Here is a 26,781-nt window from a genome sequence, read left to right as displayed (position 1 = left end):
ACCCATCACTACTTTGCATTAGAACTTACGCAGAGCAGGGTGGGTCTCTTGATAAGCGGAATTAAGATCAATAGCTTTTACTCACAGAGAGAAGCCTTTGAGAGCAGTTGTGAAAAGACTGCCCTGGCCAATCTCTGTGATCTTGCTGACCTAAAAGAGTAAGCAACAGAGAGTAGGAATTCTGTGACAGGGCCTATATTGTAATCAGCCTGAAAGTCATAAATGCATGAGTCCTTTCAGAAACCTTGAAAGTACTGATGATTTGTTGGGCTCAGAAGTGCAAGGGGGAAGTAGAGAGGGAGAACCAGCCCTTTTTATTAACCTGAATGTTATTGTGCTGGGCTTCCTAGGTTTCAATTATGTAATGCCTAATGATGGCTCTGGACTTCACAGTTCCTCCGGTCATCTTGCAGAAAGGCTTCACAGGCTCCAAACTCCCTGAGGCTTTGAGGAATGGCCTAGGAGTATAGGTCCAGCCTCAGCCTCAAAGCTGGGCAGAAACAACCCTAACACCAACCACAAGCTCTGCAAATGCTAGATCCCCAAGGCCAGAGCAAGGAGAGCAGACCCTGACAGTGATGCTATCCAATACGGTAGACACTAGCCACACATGGCTTTTTTTTTTTTTGGAAGAGCTATTTATTTATTTAGTGTTTTTCTGGGGGAGTAATTAGGTTTATTTATTTCTTTATTTTTAGATAGAGTACTAGTAATTGAACCCAGGACCTTATGCATGCTAAGCATGCACTCTACCACTTGAGCTATACCCTCCCCCCATACATGGCTACTTAAACTTAAATTTATTAAAATCAAATAAAGTTCCTCAGCCATACTAACTACTAGCCACATTTCACATTCTCAACATACACCTTTGTATCTTTACCGAAAAACGAACAAACAGAACAACTAGGTAAGATCTTTTCTTCCCTTAACTACTTACAAGTAGGTAAAACTAGGCAATTAGCAACACCTTTTCAAATGTGCAAAGGTGTATGTGTGCCTTTTTTTTTAACTGTACAATCTCTATGGTTAATTAAAATAATTTTTAGCACTTAGGTCATTAAATCATTAGATTTGAATCAACAGCATCAATCTACACGGCTTAATGTGTGTAAGTAAAAATTGTACACACAGCTACTTATTTTAAATGCATCAGGAAGGTTTGCAGTTTGCAGGAGCTCTGTGGCTAACCTCTTGTAAAGTGACAATGACTGTGAATTTATCTACTTTTTATATTTTGATATTTATTATGTTAACATTCATGAAGCAAGGCAAAGATTGGTTTTCTAGAGATAAAATCAGCTAAAATATTTTTCTAGCTGCAAACAGGTTTTTGCTTGCTGTGTCTACAGCTAAGCCTTGAGTCTCGAATCGTGTGTAGCAGGATTTTACTACTGCTCTAATTTTGAAACTTGCGATTTTTCAGTCTCATCTCGTATACCAGAGGCTAAGGAAAAAAATACATAATAAATCTTAAAACTTGTAGTTCTTTATTTACTAAAATTTCAAATGAACATAATAAAGTATAAGGTTCCCATTTTATAGAAGAGTTTTATAGAAGTTAGTCATCTAAGATCCTTTTATGAAATCTTCTTATCCAGTGCTTAAAATTCAGCCTTTAATCATACCACAGGGAGTAAATATCTTCAAATTGATTTTTTATTTCTTTTTTAATCAAAATGTCTAGGAATATACTCTTTGGGCTCCCTGCTTGGGTATTCACAAACTGCTTAGAAGCATATGACCACTGCCGGCCAGTACTGCTGCCCTGTGGAACACTTGATCCCAACACGTTCTAAAATCATAGACTGTCAGACAAGGAAGGAGCCTTTGAGATCATCCTTCCAACCCCAACCTTTCACAGAAGGGGACACGGAGGCCCAGAGAGAGTAAGAGGTCCCATGAATTGCCTCCTTTAATCCTCATTAAGGGCAGTAACAATTCAAATTCAGAACTATTTCAATGCTGTTTGACAAGGGATTCTGGAAATCACTCATCTACCCATCCATTCATTTATTCAGGTCACAACAGATACAAGACACTAAAGATGGAAAAATGAGTAAGTTACAGCTCTTGACCTAAAGAGGCTCACAGTCTATCATGATGAGCCTAAGAAAGTAAGTCCAAAAAACCACCCTGATAGAGGATGGAAACAGATTTGGTGGCGGAAGGAAGAAGGGGTCACTTGTTAGCAAAGGTGAGGGAGAGATTAAGAAAGCCTTCAAAAGGAGGTGCCCTTTGAGGTGAGCCTAGAAAACTTTGAAGGTATTTGCCTAGATGGCTCAGAAGAAATTAGGAAGAGTAAATCACCTTGTGGCTAGTAAGGGCTTTTCAAGTGTCATATAGAAAATGCCTTTCCTTAGGCAGTGTGGTGAGCTATATACTGGAGTAATAGCAAGCAATCTAGTGTAGTGGATCTAGAGTCAGATCTAGGTCCGAATCCTAAGTCTGTCTCTTATTGGCTATGTAATTTGGAGTAAGATTTCCCCAAACCACCCCTACTCCACCCCAAGTTCACTGGGCTAATCTGTACTTTCCATTCTAGGAATTTCACTATTAGTCTTTCCATTGCTTGTGTTTGGAGCTTACTCAGCTATTCTCTTATGCATTTATCCTTCAAAACCATACTCTAAAAAGGTCTACTCTCCACCATGTGCCCTATTATTTCAGGCCACTCATCCTCTCTTCATTCCTCCACTTAGTCACACAGATCTTTCAAGGTTTACCTTTTTGATCTCCAGGCCTGCCCACCTGCTGCTTCCATTGCAAGAGGTGTCACTTCTGCCCATCCTATTCAGACACTGCTCTAAATGCCTTCAAAGTCTTTCTCATCTGTTAAGGCACGCTGAGAAGGCTGATGCACTCCTCCACACCCGCAGCGATCCGATCCATCCCATCCCAAACCCCAATCCTCCGCGAAGTCTTTCCTGAAGACTCAGTCCTTTGGGATCTCTCCCATCCCTGAATATCTAAAGCATCACTAAACAAGTTAACTTCGTAAACATTTTCCCTCAAATAGACTATAAGCTTCTTGAGGGCAAGCCCCATGTCCAAGTCAGTGTCCATCTACAGAGCCAGCAAGGTCTTCCTGCCTCTTGCCTTCCTCCTTCTAATACAGCCTCCACATCACTTCTCTTAATCCTTCAGAGTTTCCCCAGTAGAACAGGGTTCAGCAAACACTTTCTGTAGTAAGCTTATGGGTCACACAGTCACTTTTGCAACTACTCAACTCTATGGCTATAGAAAACAGCCACATGCAATACGGAAATGATTGGACATATCTGTGTTCTGATAAAACTTTATTTAAAAAACAGGCAGAGAACCAAAATGTGGTATATCCATAAAAGGAAATACTATTCTGCCTTTAAAAGGAAGGAAATCCTGTCACATGCTACAACATGAATAAACCCTGAGGACATCATACTAAGAAGAACAAGCCACTTATAAAAAGACAAATACTGCATGATTCAGTGTATATTAAGTAGTCATATTCATGAAAACAAAATGTAGAATGGTGGGAGTAGGGGAAAGGGAGTTGTTGTTTAACAGGTACAGAGTTTCACATTTGCAAGATGAAAAGTTCTGGAGATCAGTTTCACAGTAATGTGAATATAAACACCACTGACCTCAAAATGATTAAGATGGTAAATCTTATAGGTGTTTTTTTTTTTTAACCTCAACTTAAAGCAGACAAACCAAACAAAAACAAGCAGAGGGCCAGACTATCCAGGGCACTGCAGCTCACTAATTCCTGGCCTAGAAGATCTAGTCCAGCCCCCAGGAGAGGAGGCAGAGGTCAGGAGTGACAACTCTGGGTCTCAGGGGGAAGAAAGGAAGTGCAGTTCCACCAATTACCAGCAATGGGACTTCAGTAAGTGACTTAACCTTCTAAGCTCAGTTTTCTCATTTGCAAAATCAGCAAGTTAATAATACCACGCTCCTAAGATAGTGGAGAGAATTAAGTAGGACAAGGAATGGCACAGTCCCTGGCACACAATACATGAATAATAACGGCCTAAAAGGCCCTACCTGATGGGTTCCACCATCTTTCCTCTAGGACCTCATACCCTCCCTCTCCCAGCCTTCCTTCCACACTGGCCTCCCTGCTGGTTCTCCAACTTGCTGGCATGCTGTCACCTCAGGGTCTTTGCAATGGCTCTTCCCCCAGATGCCAACGTGGTCAGTTCTCTCTTTAAGTGACTGTTCATGTCAGCTTCTCAATGAGGCCTACCTGACCACCATATTTAAAATTATAATGAGTGTCTCTACCCTGGACTTCTGATCCTCTTTACTCTGTTTTTTTTTTTAAACTTTTAATGTTAGAACAGTTTTAGGTTTACAGGATTATTGAAAAGATAGTGTGATGAGTTCCCATGTCCCCTACATCCAGTGTCTTCCATGTGACATCTTACAGTAATGTGGTACATTTGTCACAATTAGTGAACCAAGACTGATACACTGTTGTTAACTAAAGTTCACACTTTGTTCAGATGTCCTCAGTGCCCCCCTAATATCCTTCTTCTGTTCCAGGATCCCATCCAGGATGCAACATGATATTTAGTTGTCAAGTCTCTGCAGCCTGCTCTTGGCTATGACGGTTTCTCAGACTTTACTTGTTTCTGATGACTTTACAATTTTGAGGAATACTGGTCAGGTATTGTATAGACTATCCCTCGATTGGGATTTGTTTAGTGTGTTTCTCATGATTAGACTAGGGCTATATGTTTTGGGGAAAAAAAATCACAGAGGTAAAGTACCATTCTCATCATAGCATCATGAGAGTAGATACCATCAACATGACTTAACTATTGTTCACATTAACCTTGATCACCTGGCTGGATCCTTTTCCCTTATGCATTGACTGTCTTCTAACATACCACTCAGTGAACTTCTTATTTAATGTTTGGTGTTTCTCTCTCCTCACTAAAGTGTAAGCTCCTCGAGGGCAGAAATTTATGCTCACTTTGCTCACTAATGTATCCCGAGTGCACAGGGCAGTGCCTCACACACACACACAAGGCACTAGATATACACAAGTTGAATGAATGCCTCATTATTCCTTTGCGTGACCGTCAGTGCCCTTCATAACCCACCCACCCCTCCAGTCCCTCATTCCTGACCAACACTCACCTTACCGTTTTAGTCCTCCATGCTTTGGCCCAAGTCAGGGAGCCTTCCGATTTGCTCAGGCTCTCTGAGCACCCTGGGTTTGCCACATTGTCCTGAAATGATCAACAGTTTCTCTCCATCCCACTTTACACTCTGAGCTACTTGACAGCAGGCAAGATGTATCACTGACCCTCCTCTATAATCTCTATGTCTTCCTCCATTTTCCAACCTTTCTCTTTGGGAAGTTCATCTTTCCCTAGATTGTACAGTCCTCAAACTTGCCACAATACCAGGGTCTAAGACTAAGTTCAGTCTCTGAAAATGAATTGTACAGTCCTCAAACTTGCCACAATACCAGGGTCTAAGACTAAGTTCAGTCTCTGAAAATGAACACCTCCTTATTAGCTTGCCTCATTTGGTTTTGAAATTAATCAAAAAAAATAGCATCCTTAGACAGGTCAAAATCTAAAGAGTACTTTCCCCTGACAAAGTGAACTGAGTAAAATCACTATGTGGGTGCAGTCTGCTTTGCCTCCACGCAAAACTGGAAACCAGGAGCTAATTAGAACTGTGTTCTAAATCGGGCTCAGCCACACACGTGCTGGGTGGCCTCTGGCAAACCATTTAACCTCTGGGTGCCTTACTCAGCTACCTGCATCCAGTAACGTTGCTAGTATCAAACTGCCTCACATGTGAATCGTTCACTGGGTAGCTGTTCCAACAAGCCTTTAAAAAATGTAAACTGCTGCCTTATTATGGAGCCCTTCTCTGGACCTCACCCACTCAACAACCATGTGTTCCTGGTCTCTCCCCAGAAAGATACGTCAGCCCAACAACAGCAAAGTCAGCAACCAGCTATTTATAATACACTACTTTTCAGCCAAACTCAATGATCTATAGACATTTTATCTTATTTTTAGAGAGAATACCCAATCTGTACAAAGGGTTATTTTCCCTATGTAAAAGATTGAGAAATTGAGGTCCATTTGTCAGTGTGGTCATAGAAGCTCAATCCAAAGAATCCCATGCATGCACCAAAATGAAACAGGATGGAGACTCCATGTGTTGCTATTTCCTAACAAGGAAATCTGCGGTTTACATGCTCATTAAGCAAGGCTAATTAACAGGATGAACACTGCCTCCCTCCCACACAGAGGTAGAGACAGATATGAGTAATAATACCAGCCTGGCCCACACAGAGATACCATGTTCTCCCAAGCCAGATGGTAAAAGCGCTGACTTCCCCTCCACTTGACTAAATGGCTTGTAATCAGAATGTAACGAGTGCTAAGAGGGTGTCTGGGGCCATGTAGTTTTAGAAGCAGCCAGACTAGGAGAAGAATGCAATGCCAAAGAACACCTAGGATAAGCGGTTTCTGCTGGTCCATTTTCAAACATGAGAACCAAGGGTGATGATAAGAAAGGTCAGCACATGTGGCTCTCATGTGTTCTTCACTTTGGTTAAGGCCACAGCTGACTGGAAATTTTCTGAGTTACATAATGTAAAGGATCCACCACAAGAGGATCTGACCCAGTAAGATGATGTTTCTGGACTGTTGGGCTACAAGAGGTTATGGTTTTCCATGGTGCTTTGTCATAAAGACAACATAAGCATGTTGATGGAGCACAGGCCACAAGCAGCAGATAAAGAAATGGTGCCAGGATAGACCTTGTAAGAAGAGTTCAGGCCTCTTCCCAAGGAGAAAGACAGCTGGAAACACAGATGGAACCCCATCTTCACAAGACTCTGGAAGGAACACTAAATGGCTACATTTATCTAAGTTTCAATAAATGAGCAGTTTATTGCCATACAATACATAAGGAATATACCATTTAGAAATATAATTTTATAGTGTTTTTTTCCCAGTTCTCACAGTAATAAATACTCATAGAAATGCTGGAAAATACTGACAAACATGGAAAATAAAAATCAGTCATACCCTCATAACTCCGAGAAAACAGCTAGGCGTGTTTTTATCTAATATTTAATTGGAATCAGATTATATATACAGTTTGGGCATATTGTCTGTTTAAATATATGCTCAAAAAGCAAATACCAGCAAATACTAACCTTGAAAAGAAAAAAGAAATGTCCCAGAGTGTGCTGTGCCCACCGGTACCTCACAGCCTGGCACAAGGCCCCACTCAACTGAAGTTCTCTTCTTGCTCTGTCCAGGGACCTCCTCACTACACAGACACCAGTGTACTTCTGAGTCCTGATCCTGCTTAAGACTGTTAACCAGCCCCCCCTTGAACATTCCCTCCAGGTTTCACAGGCCCCACACTCTCTGTTTTCCTCTCACTTCCACCTTCTCTTTCCGTCTCCATCTTCTTCCTTCCCTTACTGGTCTCATCAAATGGGGGCATCACCTGAACTCTCTTCTCTGACTATGGCTGCAGGTTCTCCTTAGGTCAATTTATCCACACTGAGGCTTCAGTAATTACTTCCATGTTCACACCTCCCTAGTTTCCACCTTCAGTCTCAATCTCAAGCCGGACCTCTGGTCTTACGTTCCCAACTATTTGTAGAACATTTCTAACTGGCTTATCTTATGGCAAAAGGAAGCTCAGCTTGTCTAAAGTCACACTCAGCTATTCATTCGGTAATTATTTGCTGAGCACTCACTATGGGTTGGGTGCTGTCTTAGGTACTGGGGAGACAGTAGCAAATAAAAGCCTTCATGAAGCTCCCACTGACGACAAGGTCCAACTCTTTACCTGATACGCTAGGCCTTTCAGTCTTGGACTAGCTTGCCTGTCCACTTCCCACTTCCCTTCCCTAATTCAATCTGTACTCCAAGCCAGAATGCTACTGCTCACATTTTATGCTTTCCCAACTCCAAAACTTTGCTTACAGTTACCTCTGAGGTACAGTCTCCCCACCTCTATCCACTGAAATTCTATCCACTCTTCAAGCTCAGTTGCCACCTCTTCTACAAGCTTTCTTTGATTCCTGATCCTAAAACAGTCTGCTCTTTCTTTAAACACTCTCAGAATGTCTTTGGTACTGCCCCCACAGCTTACATTGCATGCTGCCTGTTCTGTCTGAAATGAAGATGACAATAATAATTATAATTTATCAAAAGCCTATTTTGTGCCAGGTACATTGTTTGGTACTTTTCATCTCTAAGCCTCGTGATATGTACAGTGGGTACTACTATTCCCATTTTCACAGGTGAGAAACTGAGGCTCAAAGACATTGAGTAACTTTCCTGAGGTCACACATCTACCCTATGGGACTCACAGCAACTTCAGAACGGTGATTCTACCCTATTTCATTTTTACAACCCTCACTGGGCCTAAAACTACGGGTAGTACACAGTGGGGGCTCAGTAAATGTTGATTGAATGGACAACTGCATAAAGAGTGTGTTTTCAAAGTACTGACATCTGTGAATATAAGCACCACTCTGGTTTTCTGGCAAAAGAATATTTGAATTCACTATAAGCTCGTTTAAATAAAATCTGACATGCTTCCCAAAACGTTATGTTGACTTGAACTTTAAAATTTTTTTCTTGGTTAGAAAAAGCTTGCAAGCTATTGAAACCAGGTTTAAAAACAACGTGGCAAAGGTCAGGTAGCAAAGACCTCACTCAGACCTTTTATAGAAACAAAAGCACCTATGTAGTACTTCGGAATTATTTTGTAAACCTAATTTGCCAGTGACTGAGAGCTCAAGCTCTTTCTAATATCAGGAAGGAGATGTTCCCTTTGAAATGCCCCCAGGCAATCAACTTAAAGCATTTTTCAGTCCATCTCGGTACTTATTTTTTGCCACTTGCAAAAATCATTGAGACATCTGATGCTCCAAGATGTTCTCCCAGAAACCAAACTAAATATAAGTGTGGCACTTCACATCTCCAGTTGCTTTACTATTGAAGGCAGTTATTGTCTTCTGTCCCCTATGTCAACCACTGGATAGGAAAGCCAAGGCTTCTGATTGGGAAGCCCATCTTCATAAAATCCAAAGTTCCAAAATGTCCTGGTTTTAGAAACAGAACAGAGAGACATAAACTTCAGTTACTTAAATGTCTAAAAAGGCAGACTCAGCGTTTTCCATTTCCCTTTACCTCCATGGCAGGGAAAAGTGATTAAAAAAACAAACAAAAGAACCACTCAAAATATCTTTACCCTAGGACTGAGGTGAAGAAGGTGAAAAGTCCATCATGTGTGCTAGAGTCAGCCCCCAACTGCAACAGGGATAAGTGACCAGGACATGGAGGTGCCCTCCCAGCTAAACCAGCTGGCGTGGCTGAGTATGTGACAGACCTCAACAATGAAGGAAAGGGCCACCCCAAGGAGGGACACTGAGACTCAGGTATGCCAGATACTCAAAGAATCTAGGGAAGCAGCTTTAGATTTAAAGATGTCATCAGCTCATAGAACAATTTGACTTTATTGAGAAGAATCATCTTCACATGCATGGTTTAAAGTGTGGTTTATAAAACACTTAGAAACTTCTTGATAAAAATTTGTAGAAATCTCAACAGAGAGAGGTAAGTAAAGTAGCAGGATTACTTTAAAGTTGATGAAAGAGACCAAGATGACTCATCTATTGTCAGTCTGAAGGCCACGTGGGGGAAAAAAAAGAAGTTCCTGGAACCCCTGCCTCATAACTGAGTCCAAGTTCAAATACCTTTTAAATCATCTTAAATCCTTAGGAGGACCATAAACAAGGAGTAAATTGAATTCAATCCAGGAGCCACCCAGTTTGAATTTGTTTATTGTTTTTTCACAGAGGTGTGGCAATGGGAAGAAAGAATACACATTTCCAACACCAGGAAAAGGTTCGCGCCCCAGCACTGCCTTCTAAGCTGACTGACTTCCAGCAAATCAGGCTGACTCAGGACATGTTGGCCCTCCTTATCTACAAAACAGAAATCCTGCCAATGCCTGTCTCCATCTACCTTAGAGAGCTATAATGCACAAGTGCAGATAATATACGTGAAATTCTGGTAAAATCTAAAACAATGACTATTCCTCTTAGAAGCTGATTCCCAATCACAAAACCATTTATACTCAACAAGCACTTACAAATGATGGACCGAGTGTCCAAATACTATGTTAGATGATGCTACAGAGACAAAACACAGCTTCTGCCCTCCAAGAGCTTATTAGCTAATGGGAAAACAACACAAAACTAAGGATACAAAGTGCCTTAACAGAAGTATACAAAAGGTGTTATGGGAACATAAATAAGAAATCATTACTAATCAAGGGACAATAAAAAGTCTTAACTGACAGAACATAATTTAACAACACAGTAGGTATACAGAGATGACTTCAATTGGAAGAAACCAAAGACAAAGGAAAGAAACATGCAACAAAACCAATCAGATCTGCTCTTGAGATGATGCTGCTTCTGGCATAAAGCTGTCAGCCTACAGGAACATCTTTAAGAGTGAGCTCAAAGTGAACTAACAACAGCACAAATGGAAGGCACCAGCACAGAGGGCTTCCTCACAAGCTGCCGAGTCTATCTGACCCACAGAAATATTGCTGGCCAACAGAAGGCCTTGGCTGGCTGGCTGGGACGACATGAGAAATGAAGCACTGCCTCACTTCCTGTTGACTTTGATTCCATAGGTCACTGCAGCTGACTAACAGAAGGGAGAATACTTACCACTTCAACCTTCAAAGCAACAACCAGCTTATGGGTCAGCACGTGTTCACAAAACTGGTTCCTGTGGGCACTTAGGGTGAACGTATGTGAGAAGTAATTAACCGACTTTTTTCTTTCCTGACTACACTTGAATCTTTGCTAAATGGCATCCAGAGAGTACCAGACCCATATGGTCTAAGCAGAAGGTGACTCATTTCTTATCTGAAAGGACAGCCGTGCCCAGTGGTGAGGGGTTCCATCCATGACCCCTCCCCAACTTTTGAACAATCTGCAGACAATAACCTTGACCTCAGTTGGCTACCAAGCAACCTCTTACCAGTTCCGTCAGGAAACAAGCAAGACTGCCAAAGGCAGACAAAACACTGTCTTTGACCCTCAAAGATAAGGACAAGTCAAGGCAAAATAGCAGGATGAGTCTTTGTTATTTTACTATGTACAATGAAGGCCAGAAAAGTCTCTGCTCATCATACGGAATAAAAGAAAAGTTTACAAAGTATAAAGAGGAAGAACAGTAAGAACAACATTTTCATCCCCAAATCTGGATGTAAATTTCTTTTACTATGGACTATTACCATTAGTATGAATTGGATTTTTACAAAACAAGTCTGCAACGTGTAAACATTCTGGGGTTGAATTCTGGAGCTCTGATTGGTCCCTATTTCCTTGACTGTTTTTAACTGACATTAGGATGACAGGCATATGGTACTTAGGGTTCAAATAGTTGCCTAGCATCAGAGACTACTACTATTATACTAAATTCTCCAAAAATGTCCTGCAGAGGACTCCTTCCATGTGGATGGATATATGTTAAAAGTGGAACGGTGTAATTAATGAAACATTTGAAAACAAAATAGAGTCCTTACAACTCCTATGCCAAGACCAAGATTTAGGAGTCATCACTAACTTACTGAGCACTTACTAAAGTCTTATCCGAAGCCCTTTATCTGCATTATGTTGTTAAATACTCGCAACAACCCTAGTGGAGAGGCGTGCTATTATTATTGCCTCTTTACAGGTAAGAAAATTGAGATTTAAAGAAATGCAGTACCTTGTCCAAGGTAATATGGCCAGTAAGTGAGTGGACATAAGGCTAAAATACACAGACCATCCTCTACGACAACGAATAGTAAACTAATTACCCTGAGATAATACACTTAGAATTTTACACACATCATGCTTTGAATTCTAGTGTCAAACACCGGCAAATTAATTAACATTTATTTTTAAATCTTTCTTTTTATTAATCCCATGACTCAGAAAGTTAATTGCTAAATATCATTTTTATACCCAGGAAAACAGTTTATACTTAATTTACCCCCAGAAATCATCTCTGTAATATTTTGAGTCATTGAAAATTCTCTAAGGGAATGGTGTATGAGAGCTGCCTGAACAAACAGAATAAAAAGCTGTTCTCTAACTAAATAGCTAAACTCAAATTCTGTTAGTGACCTTTGGCATATTGCTCGGAATGTCTGCAAAAGTATAATAACTGTGACTCCATTTAGGCCAAACAAGTGCTTTCGCAAATGTTTACACAGTCCTAATTGCCCAAACCTTTTTCTAATGTTTCCCAAAGACATCATTTTTCATTTAGCCAATAAACAGAAACACTTGTAAAAATGTTTGCTTTTTAAAATAAAAAAACCTGCAAATAAGTGTCTCTGTCAAAATAATTAAAAGAAATATTTTCAAATTAGATGTGACTACAGATAATTTAAACATGTTTTAACTATTAAGGCATGTCCAAATAAATTGCCTCCTTCTAAAACCAACTGAACTTTTTGTTTTCTTTTGGTCGGGGGTGGAGAGGGGGACAAATATCAATGTATATGGGATTGAAACCAATAATAAAGTTGACCCCCAAACTTTGGTCTAGATGACACATCCAGGTTTCATATGCCCACTCCACAATGAAAACATAGACATCATCTCTAACCTTTCAGTGAAGGGCAATTACTTTTGGACCACAAGATCTGGAGTTAGAAGACCTGAGTTTGAACTGTCCATGGACTACTTCCAGATGTGTGATTCTAGGCAAGTCATCTGAACCTGAATTCTAGCTATTTCAATATAGGTCAAATAAGGATACCTGTCCTACCTTCTTCAAAGGTTGTCTTGGAGTGTAAATCAAATGACATAATGTAGTGCTTTGTGAACTGAAAAGCAGGGACAAGATGCTGACAGGGGTCTATCTGTATGGTGCCAAGAAAAGGGTCACCACATTCTCTTTGATCTCCTCCCACTATAAATCAACAAACTTTGGAGAGAATGGTGAAGGCAATCAGTTTGGGAAGCTCTGAGATAAGGTTTTAGTTTACTCAAGGGTTCCTTGCTGTGCATCTGCTTTTCTGGTGGTCTAGGAGTGGAGGGATTCAGCAGTTCAAGATGCAGAGTGATTCAAAAGGAATACCTCCTCTCAAAGAAGAAAAAATAAGTAAGTAAAATCCTCTCTTGTTCCCCAAGTTCTCCTGTAGCTAGGATACATTCTCCTTCCTCCCTTCCTCTTCCAAGTTTCTTAAAGAAACTTTTTTTTTTTTTAATACTTTCTGACTCCACTTCTCACCACCCATTCATTCTTCCCCACAGAGGCAATCTGGTTCTGCCCCAGGTGAACCTGCACAGGCAGAGGTCACCAACAATTTCCTTGTTGCTAGATCCAGGAGATCTGCCAAATGCATCCATTTCTCTCCTTGTTTATGGCCTCAGTTCAGACACCACCATCCCGCCTTCTACCCTTCAGACTTTCCCTCTGCTAATCCATTTGCCACCCTGCAGACAAAAAGGGCTTTGTAAAACTAAAACCCCGTTATCTTCTGGATAACCACTGCCTGTAGGAACTCATGTCCACTTACTTTCCTGGGCTTATCTCTTAAATCTCCATCATCTCCACATCCCACACTGCAACCCACAGGCACACAACTTGGCTAATTCTAATTCAGCCTTCAGGTCTTTGCTGAGGTATCGCTTCTTCCCTGACGTAATCACTTCCCACGTCCATTTTGGACATCCCTCTTGGGTGTTCCCTTAGCACACTGATGTCCTCAGTTATAAGGCTTTTCACTCTATATAAAGATAGCCTACTTAAGGGGGAGGGTATGGCTCAGTGGTAGAGTGCATGTTTAGCATGCACGAAGTCCTGAGTTCAATCCCCAGTACCTCCATTAAACTAACGAACTAAATAAACCTAATTATCTCCCCCCAAAACAAACAAAAGATAGCCTGTTTGCTTGTCTATCTCTCCCACTAGACTGTAACCTTCATGAAGGCAAGGATTGTGCCTGTTTTCTTTAAGACTGTATCCCTGGCTCCAAGTACTAGAGATATGTGCCATGTCACAAAACAAGTGCTCAAGTCTTACGTGTTTAATCAACAGTGAGTCCCTGAGGGTGGAAGAGAATTTGTTCTGGAAAAGTTCATGGGAGATCATTTAGCTCACTTCCTTGGAACATAAAAACCGCTGGTTATATTTCTGATGTTTTCTAACCTGTAATACATGTTCCCTGTTCTGTGAAAATCTACATTTCTAATCACATCTCTGGTCCACAAGGTGAAGTGGATATTTAGCAATTTCCCAGTTAGATAAATGTCCACAAGTAAACTGGATAATGCAGAACAGGGCAGCTGTAGTTTGTACTGAATTATAAACTGGTTATACTAATTATGGTAACTGGACAAATAAATCTCTACCATACTCATAAATGTGGCATATAACTGGGGAATCCAATTTAAAACACATAATTCAAATTGACAGTTAATGAGTGTATGAAAAACAAATAAAATGTTAATGAAAATAGCATGCTTGACATTTCAGTGCAATGGCCTCTGTATTTTGACTTTGGTTTTTGTTCATAATGTTGCATCAAGATTAATTACACTTATGGACCAAATAAACTTCTTATTGTAAGTATGAAGGTGAGTTATGTGGGCTCTTTATTGTCTGCCTGGCAATACCTACAGTAGCCAACAAAACAGAGCAAACATAATGCATGGAATTTACTACTGGTGGTCATTTTTATCCCACTCTTATTCAGTACTCAGTTCTCTGAATTATTTAGCTTGTACCAGAAACTCTAAGCTAGAATACAATTCAGCTATTTATGAACCAAATACAAAATCCAGTCTAAAGGAAAAAGGAAAAAGAAAAAAACCAATTCCTTGCTAGATAGCCCCACCCCCACAGTTTCTTTTAAAGGGTTAACATTCCCCATGAAGAAAATCAGCATTTGGCTAGCAGCCAGCAGGGCAACAGAGGCTTTCAGAACTTTTCTATAGGTGCTGGAGGAGAGGGTAAAGTGGAAATAGAAAAGGGAGCCAGTAGGAAAAATGAAGGAGTAGCAGTGATTTGGGGCTCCTGGAAACTGTCTAGAGATGGAGAATCCTAAAAATTCTGCTCAAATGGTTTAACCTTTTCAGATTTCTATTAAAATCAAGTCTGCAGATGATTGGATAAAGAAGATGTGATGTATATACACACAAACATACACACACAACAGAATAACTACTCAGCCATAAAAAAGGACAAATTAAAAAAGAATAAAATAATGCCATTGGCAGCAACATGAATGGACCTGGAAATCATCGTGCTAAATAAGCAGAAAGAGAAAGAAAAATACCATATGATACCACTTACATGTGGAATCTAAAAAAAAAAATGACACAAATGAACTTATTTACAAAACAGCAACAGACTCACAGACATAGAAGATAAATAATGATCACGGTGGGGAAGGGAGGTGGTGGAGGGATAACCTGGAAGTTCAGGATTAGCAGATACTATTACATATAAAATAGATAAACAACAAGGTCTTACTGTATAGCACAGGGAACTATATTCAATACCTTGCAATAGCCTATAATGAAAAAGAATATGAAAAGGAATACATATTTATCACTATGCTGCACACCAGAAATTAACACAATATTGTAAATTACACTTCAATTTTAAAAAATCAGGTCTTCTGAAATCAGTAATTAAAGTAGTACCCATCTACCTGCTTGCTTCTTAAATATGGAAATGTATGACTTAACTTCAGGTATTATGTGAAGGCTGCACACATGATTAAACTGGAATAGAGTATATTAAGTATTTGATAAATATTCAATAAATATTAGCTTTGGATGTTTTTTTAATGCAGATGTTATCAGCCTAGTTCCAGTTTGGTTTTTCCTAGTCATAATAATGTGCAGTTTTCTTTCTTTCTTTCTTTCTTTTTTTTTTTTTTTTGGCTAATGGCTATATATCCATCATAGTCCTTTGTTTTCCACTTGTGTAATTAACCTGAGTCTATAATCCAAAGCCTAAAATCCATCAATCTATGAGAAAACAAAGACTGTTAATGAAAATTCAACCATGAGCCTCCTTTTTCTATCATTTCAGTATGACATTCAGCAATCCCTCTCCAAAAAGCTTTCACTGATTCTCTATTGTGAAATAAGTTATCCAACTTCATTTTTAATCTTTCCAACCATATTTATCATTTCCTATTTCAATTTTTCTTTAAAAATCACCTTCTGCCACATATGTAAGTCACATATGGATTTTTATTTTCTCCGTTATTTGACTGGGAAATGTCTTAGATTCATTATATACTCCACAGCATAGAGACTTAACAGCTTTTAAAAAATGTTTATTGACTATTATAGCTATAACCAACTACCATATTCAACATTTTGAAAATACAAAAAAGTATAAAAGGGAAAATAAACAATGTCTATTCATCTTCCAATATGCAAAAAGCACTGCCCCATTTTGGCCTTTTCTATGTAGGTAGTTCTTTCTGTTTCTTTTTTAAACATAGTTAAGAGCCTACTGTAGATAGAGTTTGCTATCCTATTTCCCCCCATTTTATAAAAATTGATAAATACCTTTCCACACTGTTAAAATTCACAAATATCCTTTAAAAAGTATGTATAATATATCCTTTGCTGATACTGTAATTGATTTAAACTGTTCCCCTCTTGTTGGGCATTTAGACTATTGCCAATGCATGACTTTTCTAACCAAAGCCATATTAAGCACTTGTGAACATTAACTTTTAAAATATTTCTTTTAAGTTCCTTTGGACAAATTGCTAGAAGTGGAATTACTGGATTGAGGGGTAGACACATTAGTGAGGTTTTTCATACATTTAGCCAACAAGCTTTTCAGAAAGGTTAAAACATCTGGGCGAACCTCACAGCATCTGAGAGTCTCTGCTCCACTGCAAACTAACTGATACAGAGAATTAGAATTTTTTAAAATCTATGTAAGTTTCAGTGCTGGAAAAATGGTCCCATGCTGTTGTTTCGATTTCATTTCTTTGACTAATAGAAAGAGAAGGCATTTCATATGTCTATTAGCCATATTTAATTTTCTCTTCTATGGATTGTCTGTCCCTGTCTTATTAGTTTTCTGTTGCTGTGTAACAAATTTCCGCAAACTCAGTAGCTTAAAACAACACCCATTTCTTATTTGACAATTCCGAAGGTCAGCGTCTGGGTGGGGTTGGCTGTGTTGTAGGCTCAGGCTCCCTTTCACAAGGCTGAAATCAAGGGTTGGCCAGGCTGGCCTCTTAACAAAAGGCTCTGGTGGTAAAGAATCCAGTTCTGAGCTCATTCATTTTGTTGGCCCTAGGTCTGATCCTAGGTTCCAGTTTCCATGCTGGGTCACTGTCAACAATTCTAAGCCTCCCTGACTCTTATTTCTCAAGGGTGCCCCCATTCCTTCTCAAGTGCCCCCCCATCTTCAACAGCATGTTCAGTACTCCTCAAGCTTCAGATCTCTGACTTCCCTAGCCAGAGAAAGCACTCCTCTTTTACAAGCTCCTTTGATTAGATTTGGCCCACCAGCTAATTTCCCCATTTTAAATTCAACTGTGCCATAGAACATAACATGATCAAGGGAGTGACATTTCATCATATTTACAGGTTCCAGAGATTAGGGCATGCAATCTTGGTGGAGGGACATTTTCAGAATTGTGCCTGCAGTATGGTCTTAGGTGTCGTTTCTTATCATTTGTTTGTGCTCTTTATGATGTCTTAATTGCATGAGTTCACCAAATAAGTGAATCTTACTGATAACTACTGGAAGCTGCATTTTCACAATGGTAAAAGCAACTGTGGACGGGGCTGCTGTGTGCTAATAAAGATTCTGAATTCAGTCTGACTCCGTACCCTGGGGTTCCGCAAACTCAACCAACTGCAGATTGAAATTATTTGGGGGAAAAAAATTCCAGAAAGTTCCAAAAAGCAAAACTTGAAATTGCTGGGCGCCAAGCAACTATTTACATATCATTTACCTTATATTTACAACAATTTACACAGAATTTACATTATATTAGACATTATAAGTAATCTAGAGATGATTTAAAGTATACCAGAAGATACCCATAGGTTATATGCAAACACTATGCCATTCTACCTAAGGGACTTCAGCATTTTTAAATTTTGGTATCTGAGGGGTTCGTGGAACCAATTCCCCTTGACTACTGAGGGATGATTATATATAACTTTGCTAACACTGGTATTTTTTTTTAAATTTAATTGTGGGAAAATACACATTATATAAAATTTACTATCTTAACCATTTTTAAATGTACAGTTCAGTACTGTTCAGCATATTCACATTGTTGTACAACCAATCTCTAGAATTCTTCATCTTGCAAAACTGAAACTCCACACTCATTTAACAACTCTCCATTCCACCCCTCCCCCAGCTCCTGCAACCACCATTTTACTTTCAACGCTGGTATATTTTTATTTTATGTATTTATTAACAAACATGTATGTTGCAATCACTATATATGCTGTTCTAAGAACTTTAGAAATATTAACTCATTTAATCCTCATAACAAAACTATGAGATCAGTACTGCTATTGTTCGCATTCTACAGATTAAGAAACTTGGCAAATAAACTGCCCAAGGTTACACAATAGGAAGTGGCCAAGCAGGAATTCAAACCCAGAATAGCATTACAGTTCTTGCTATTAACCTTTACATTGTGAAAATATTCACTGTAAAGACAAACTCATCAGGCGTTAATATTATTTCCTTGATGCATGTGATTTAACACTTCTCTATGTGCAATTTAACCTAATATTCTTCTACTAACTAGAAGTTAGACTATGTGACAAGGTGACACATGTCTACTGACCTTTTAGCCCAATTTTGGTTAAGGCATTTTTTGAAGTTAATGAAACAAAAATTGCCTTGTATCTTAAGGTGTGCCAATTATAATCTACATGTGGTATTTTATTATAAAATATCTTATGAGTGAATCCAAATTGCAATTTCCTATAATTACTGAAATTAAAATAATAAAGAAAAAAAGGTACTTCTCTTTTTCAAGGAGGAAAAAACAACTTCCAGATAAGTTTACAACAGCATAGCTCAATCTCATTTTAAACCTGGTAAATTCAAATCTGCTTTGCAAGCTATAAATCCAGACCAGTCCCAATTTGTCATTCATTTATATATCTTAGTTGTAACTTATTTTATTTGAGGAGTGGGTCTGAAATTTCCTTGATCTTTAAGCTTAGTAATCCTTTCACAGAAGACCAAATCATGCTTGTTATCAATCACATAGAGTTATTTACTACATATTAAAAATGAGCGAGGTCAACAGAAGAAACAATAGTTGTTACTCCGGGAACCCCAGCTTAATATGAGTTAAAAGCTCTGCTGAGGCTTGGTTTCTAGGACCCAGAAGGGGCGGGGGGGAGGGCAGTAAAAACAACGCAGAGAACAGGGTCAGCTATTTCAACTGCTTTCTAGTTATATACCTGATTCACAAAATAAACAGACAATGCATCTAATAATCTCCCCTCATCTATTATCCATTGCATCGTTGTGCAGTTTTCAGGATGAAATAAAAACAGAGCATGGAAGAAATAGCAAAATCACCGGTACCCTAGGGAGCTTCTCGGATGTCTACAACGCTGTCATCCCCACACCCTTCCCCCAATGGCCAGCCAGGCAGCACAGAGGCAGGCAGATGCTCACCTGGCCGCCGGCTGCTTCTCTCCCTTCACCTGAGGGGCCTGCAGTCTACGCCTGGCTGGGGCTCGGCTTCGGCAGCAAGCCCGCCTCACGGTGACAGCCGGTTTTTTGGCCACCTACCATCCCGGCCCGGCTCTCTGTTTACAAGCGCTTCTCGCAGTCCCACACTTAAATGCTTCCTTCCAGCAGCCCGGGAAGCGAGACCCGGACACACAAGGTTCCAGCCTGCGAAGGCTCGTCTTTCCTGCCCTAGGGACCCAGCGCCAGGCAGGGACTGACCGCACCCGCCTGGCCTCCATATTTCGTTATTTTCTTATACACTGTTTTCATCACATTTTGAAAACAATAGCGTGTGCCGCAGTCTCCTCACTGCTCCTCTCAACGCCCGAATGGATGTTTGCAATTGTATTTCACTTGGAACATACCAGGGACCAGACCCATTTTTAGCAGATCTCTTGTCTAAGAGAATTACTCAGATAAGTTCTTTCTGAAAATAGGACTCTCAGAACCTAGAAATTGCTTCACATTTCAGGTTTGAAGCTGCGATGAAAACCAATTCGTGTGTGTGTGTGTGTGTGTGTGTGTGTGCGCGCGCGCGCGCGCGCGCCCAGTGTGACCCGAGTGCTCCTTAGTGAGAAACCCCGACTCACCCCACAATGACTTTGGTCACTTTGCAAGAGGATGTGTTGGTCTGGCTAAAAGACCTTCCTGCAAGTTTCGTGCTTTATTCTCCATCATAGCACACTTAGCTCTTTCCTCAGTGTATAATTAAACATTTTTAAACTAACCTGTTTTATTGGCTTCTCCACTCCCACCCTAGCCTCGCCTATAAACTCCCTGAGGGCAGGAAATATTTTGATTTCACACACCACTACATAATAGGTACAAAGCACAGTGCCCAATGTTTTTATGTTTGAATGAATGAATGAAGAAATGGATGCAAAAAAAATTGCCAAAGGAGGGCAGAGAAAGCAGAATGATGGGACTTCAAAAATCTGATCTCCCCACTCCTTTAACGATAGATTAAAAAAATTTTAACCATTGATTTTTTCAGAATATCACTTTTGGTTGATGTTTAGAGTTTAAATAAGTTTGTTTAAAAACTTACGTAGCTATTTGAGGTACATTTCTTGTTACCTAAACACGCAGTGTTCTCTTTTGCCTCAGAACTTTCGACGTGTGGTTTCCTCTGATTAGTGCTCCCACCACTGCCCCATCCTCTTAGCCTGGCCGGCTTCTCCCTGCTATTTAAGAAGCAAATGTTGTCACACTTCTGGAAACCTCCAACAGAGAAAACTGTTCCTTTTCTGCATGCCTGAGGAACTAACATGTTCCTCTATGAATGCACTCATCACATTGTGCCGAATTCATCTAAAGACTCATTAGTCTTCCCGGACCATCAAGTCTCAAACTTAAGCATGTGACAGAATCTTCTAGAACAGTGCTTCTCAAAATTTAATGTTTGAGGATTCTGTTAAAAAGCAGATCATGATTCAAGAGGTCTGGAGTGGGGTCTTTGCACCCCTAGTGAACTCCCAGATGATGCCACATTTTGAGTGTCAAGGCTCTTGGATGCTAGTTTAAAAATGCAAATTCCTGTGTAAGACACCCACAGATTTTTATCTGGAAGGTCTACAATAAGGTCCTAAATTCCGTGATTTTAACAAGTGCCTCAAAGTGCTTCCAATATAGGTGATCATTGGATTGCTGTTTGAGACAAACTGTATCAGTCAATGAAGTTGGAGGGCAGGGACAGTGATTTATCATTTTTCCTCCACCATGCATTAAGCACAAGATCTGGCACATAAAATTCATTAAAAAGCCACATTTGCCAAATGACTAGATTTACTCATTATCACTAATATAGATCCTCAACACCGAAACAAAGGAGTGATCCCAGAAAAGCGGTGAAAATTCAAAGGCTGAGAACAATCTCAGCTGGACAGCTGCTGCTTCTCAGGCCTCCATTTGGTTAGCAGGGTCACTTTGCTTCTTTAAATTTAAATATATGAGTTCATGTCTCCATTCAAAAGGCTGTCTGCTAATAGCAGCCCTACCTTTTTTTTTTTAATAGATTTTATTTTGTACAGCAGTTTTAGGTTCAGCAAAACTGAGCAGAAAGTACAGATTCCCAGATACTCCTGCCCCCTCTATCAACATCCTGCACCGTGGTGATGCATTTGTTACAGCTGATTAACTTGCATTGATACACCATTATTACCCCAGATCCATGGGACCATCTGTTTATATTTTTTAGACCTCACAGGTATACTACCAATTAAATCCCTTTTTGCTCAAGGTAGTTTGCGTTGGTCTCGGTCATTTACAACAGAAAGCATCCTAACACTCCACCTTTCCAGACTTGCCTCCAGAATACTTCTTTCCTCCCACTCCATACTCCAGACTCACTTTTTTTTTTTTAACCACCCTGTACTCTTCCATTCATTCCCATTATCCTGCTTTAGGCTCCCCCATTAAATCCCCTCTGCAGCCTCTGAAGGGCAGGGAGCTTGCCTTATTCATCTTTGCATTTTCCACAACACTTTTGGTACCCAGTAAATGATCTTAATAAATGTGTATTAAAACAAAATGAAATACCAAATGACATGTAAGGAGATTTTATTATTGTATTCCTTCATTTAATTTTTTCCCTCTTAGCTTTCCTTTATAAAGTAATGGTCAAGCCAGGATTCAATAAAGCAGTATTGTCTCCCAAGAAATAAAACAAAAGTCTCATCAAAGATATTTTCAGGTTGAGCCATCTTGGAGACCGTGGAGGCCTGCTGGGAATAGAACTTCTAAAACGACAAATGTGTCTGGAAGGCTGTGGTCCAAGGCTGTTTTTCGCTGGCTATAAGAGGGGTCTCTGGAACCAGAGGGAGCACATAGCTCTTCTTAAAACTGAAGGTGTTTATGCTTGAGATGAAATTGAATTCTGTCTCGTTAAGAGATGTGCTTATGTGTACAAAGTAAAATACAACACAGTAACTCCTGGTGGAAAACCGAACAAAACCAGAGTAATCTGGGGAAAGGTAACTCATGCTCATGGAAACAGTGGCATGGGTCGTGCCAAATTCTGAAGCAATCTTCCTGCTAAGGCTATTGAACACAGAATCTGTGTGATGCTGTACCCCTCAAGGATTTAAACTTATTGAAAAGTAAATAAATAAAAGTGTGGATTTGTTCTCTTGAAAAAAATTTTTTAAGTTAATCAGAAAATGTTGGTGCTATTTGTAGCCTAAAGTTTGCAAGGCAAGTTCATCTCACCCTATGTCCACAAATATGCCCAAGATGATTAGGATATTCAATATAATTTATCTTGTTAGGTAAATTAAAAGCATTTGAGATGTACAATACTAAAGTCATAAATGGAGCCACTTGAAAGTACAAATGAGCTTGCTATTCAGCTGGGAGGCATCCATAAGGCCATATCAATTGTTAAAATAGTGAAACAGTTCCATGCGGGTTGGTAACAAGCTTCTGTCCTTAAGCTTCCTAAGTCTCTTTCCAAGAAATTTCCAAGTCTCTTTCCAAAGAATTGCCTCCACACCCCTCCTAAGATCCGGCATCGAAAGGATTGATACCTGACCCTGCTCTTGCATTAGGGCCATGATTCTTTCTGATTAGCTGATGGTCAGGCCATATATCTTAATTCTTTTGACTATCATTTCTACATATAGGTAAACAGAAAAAAAAAGTGAAAGACTTTAGCAAAGCAAAATATTCAACAATTCCCTACCCTACTACTACCTACTATGTCTTTTTCAACCAGAAAGATGAAGAATAAGTGATAGAATCTTACAGAAAAACTTAATTGGGCAATTTGAATATGTTTCATTTTAATCATTCAACAAGCATGTACTACATTGTCCCCTGGGTGGGGGGTTCATGGGCTTGTGGTGGCTTGAATGATGATTAGTACTAATCAGGGGCCTCCATTAAGAGCTTATCTGTTGAGAGAATGGTCCAGAAGGTTAAAACCTTGTAAAAGGAAATTTTTTTCAATCTTTACGTGGATCAGAAACTTTTTGTATGATATACTCTCAACTTCCTTCTGGGAAAACCTAGCATTCCTGATAGAGAGTGATAAAGGCAAAAGAAACTCCTGAAGTTCAGAAAATTAGACGGAGGATGGCGCTGCTTGGATAGGACTCTACCAAAAAAAGCAAGTGCTTGAGCCTGCCTTGAAGGATTAGCAGAGCTGTTATAGAAAATCAGAGGAGACTGAACCAAAGCTGCATGACTTTGTAGTTAGAACCCTGGCTCTGGCACTTACTAATTCTCAGGCCTTGCACAAATTATTTTACTTCTCTGTGTCTCAGTTTCCCTATGGGTAAAATGGGGATGGTGATGATAATAATAATGTATAATAGTAATAATACCTACCTCAAAGTGTTGTTAGAATGAGTGAATTCACAATAAGAGTTTCTGTTAGGTGTTTGGCAATATTAGGCCCTCAATAAGTGAGCTGTTATTGCATGGAGCTAAATGTGAAGATATCACATTGCAGAGTAGTGTAAAAACAATTTAGATACACACATTGTGAAATAAAATTCATATTTTATGGCAAGACAAGGAAAATTTAAACATAAAAAACTCTTCTACCCTTTAGCCTCCTCTCTCCCCCTGTGCATTGTGTATCTGCCTTATGCATTCACCAAACTCCCCATTGGCAAGAAGATCTTCTCAACCATAAAGAACAACATTCTTCTAGCACCAACAAGAGAACTCCTTAAAAGGTAACATTCCTTCTTGATCTTGTAAGAGGTCACATGACCCACCAGGATGACACTTAGATCTGGATTATGTAAACTGTCAATACATCATTTGATGTACAGCCTTCTGTCTCAAAAAATTTATATAACTGTGCCTTGATTTCTAACCAGTGGAACATCTCAGAGCTTTCTGAGATGCCCTTTGCAGGTTATAATCCTCAAGTTTGACTTGAATAAAATTTTCCATTTCTTTTTTAGGTCGACTGATTAATTTTTCATTGGCAACACAGACACGCACTCACAAGGTGCATTTCACCAGAACTAGGGAGCTGGACAGATATACCCTGATATTTACAAGAGCCAGGGCAAGAAAACAAATGGATACCCTCAGGTTCACAGACCAGACCCTGTCCTGTACCACAGAGCCCTACATACATGCACATAGACATCTTAGCTGCCATGCCCAACTGTTTACTGCTTCCCCAGCTGTGGTCACTCCTCAGGCCTTGGAGGACACACTGGCAGCTGGATCAGACCCCCAGGAAGGCAAGCCCTGGGGGAAAAGCCCGTGCAGCTGTGGGACAGACCCTTGGCTTCGGTGCAGGGAATTCTGAGGCCCCAGGAACCTGGTCTAGAAGTAGGGGGCTCCATGTAGTCACCTTCTTGGCCAGAGAGAGATGCAGCCAGAGGAGGACCTGAAGCATGGAGCCCAAGTCAGCAGCCCGGCTGCCCAGGTCTAAGGGCAGTACTTGGTAGTTCTACTGACAATCAACTCTTATAATCAATATTCCATCTTTAGTATCTGTGGGATTATGATAAACTAAGTATGTCATAGGGAAGGCTCTCCTATACTAGAAAAGGCACTGGATTGGGGATCAGTGAAATGGAGCAGGACCCTGTGGGACCCTCCTGCATACAAGTTCTTTCCTTGTCCCGCATTTCTTGTTTATAGGAAATAGGCTTCTTTCAGTCTCCTTGACCTTCCCTGAGTTCCAAAGGGCAGATTCAAATGTTGCTAATCAGAAAACGGAGGGAATGCAGAAACAAGGGAGGAACAGCCAAGAAACAATGGTGCAGCCTTGGGGCAGGATCCTGATTGCTCTTCAAGGAATATACAGAGCAGTATCTTTGAGTTCTACTGCAGGATCTGAGGCCCCCACCCAGGTGGAAGGTGGTAACTTCAGGCTGAGCACAAGATTCCTGGAACACCGCCCTGTTACCTCACCATCAACCAATCAGAAGAAAGCCACACACCCTGCAGCCCTCACTTTAAATTTTGCCTCTAAAAACTTCTCTCTGAAAACCATTGGGGAGTTTGGTGTTTGGAGCATGAACTACTTGTTCTCCTTGCTTGGCTTCTGCAATAAACCTTTCTCTACCCCAAACTCTTGACGTTTCCATTTGTTTGGCCTCATATGCATCAGGCGCTTGCGTTCGGTAACATAGGACCTCTGGATTATGATCCTAGCTACAAAATCTAGCATGAATTATATTTGTTATACTTGTTATAACTCACAGCACCAAGCACCATGATGGCCCATAGTAAGATCTACTGAAAAATTTGTATTCGTAATGTTGAAGACTATTGAGATTCCAGGGTTCCAATTGATTTCAAGAGTAACTTTTAAGAAGGTTAGGTTATTTTTTTGGTTTTTTGCTTTTTAAAGTCTAACCCAAGGTCCAAATCAATCCTAAAGAACTGGACCCCTTTTCCTTTCTTATATGTTCTAAAAGTTCACCCTCCTTCCCCACACACCCAGATGAACTTACGCACTATTCAGTCCTTTTCACCAGATGGGAATCAGTGGTACAAAAGAGCCCAAGGCCCAAAATACTTTCTTCAGTTCCTGCAGGATGAGTTCTTATTTCACGCATTTAAACTAATTATTATGCAGGTAGTTTTGTTTTTAATTGAAGTACAAGTATGATTTTTTAAATTTTTTTAATTTATTTTTTCAATTTTTAAAAAATTTTTACTGAGATATAGTTGATTTACAATGTCGTGTTAACTTCAGGTGTACAGTAAAGTGATTCAATTTATATAGTATATATATATTTTCAGATTCTTTTCATTATAGGTTATTACAAGTTATTGAATATAGTTCCCTGTGCTATACAATAGGTCCTTGTTATTTATCTATTTCATATATAATAGTTTGTATATATTAATCCCAAACTCCTAATTTATCCCTCCCACCTCTTTCCCCTTTGGTAACCATAATATTGTTTTCTACATTTATGAGTCTGTTTTGTTTTATGCTTATTTGTTTATCATTTTCTTTTAGATTCCACATATAAGTCATATTATATGATACTTGTCTTTCTCTGTCTGATTTACTTCACTTAATATGATAATT

General features: G+C 39.7%; 1 protein-coding gene and 1 pseudogene across 3 annotated transcripts in view; one reads left to right on the top strand and one right to left on the bottom strand.

The window, feature by feature from the left end:
* PLEKHM3 (pleckstrin homology domain containing M3) overlaps positions 1-19,861 on the bottom strand; it is a 164,205-nt gene extending 144,344 nt beyond the window's left edge. For all 3 annotated transcript variants that reach the window (XR_004189975.2, XM_006205232.4, XM_072961370.1), the window contains exon 1: positions 19,713-19,861. The gene's annotated coding sequence lies outside the window, so the exon portion shown is untranslated. The remainder of the gene's footprint in view (positions 1-19,712) is intronic.
* LOC107033607 (large ribosomal subunit protein eL33 pseudogene) lies at positions 14,639-22,855 on the top strand (annotated as a pseudogene).
* Positions 22,856-26,781: the final 3,926 nt, after the last annotated feature.

The sequence above is a fragment of the Vicugna pacos genome, chromosome 5, assembly GCF_048564905.1.
Source record: "Vicugna pacos chromosome 5, VicPac4, whole genome shotgun sequence".
In the NCBI taxonomy this organism is placed as follows: Eukaryota; Metazoa; Chordata; class Mammalia; order Artiodactyla; family Camelidae; genus Vicugna; species Vicugna pacos.
The sequence above is the reverse complement of the archived record's forward strand: the minus strand, read 5'-3'. Positions and strand labels throughout refer to the sequence as shown.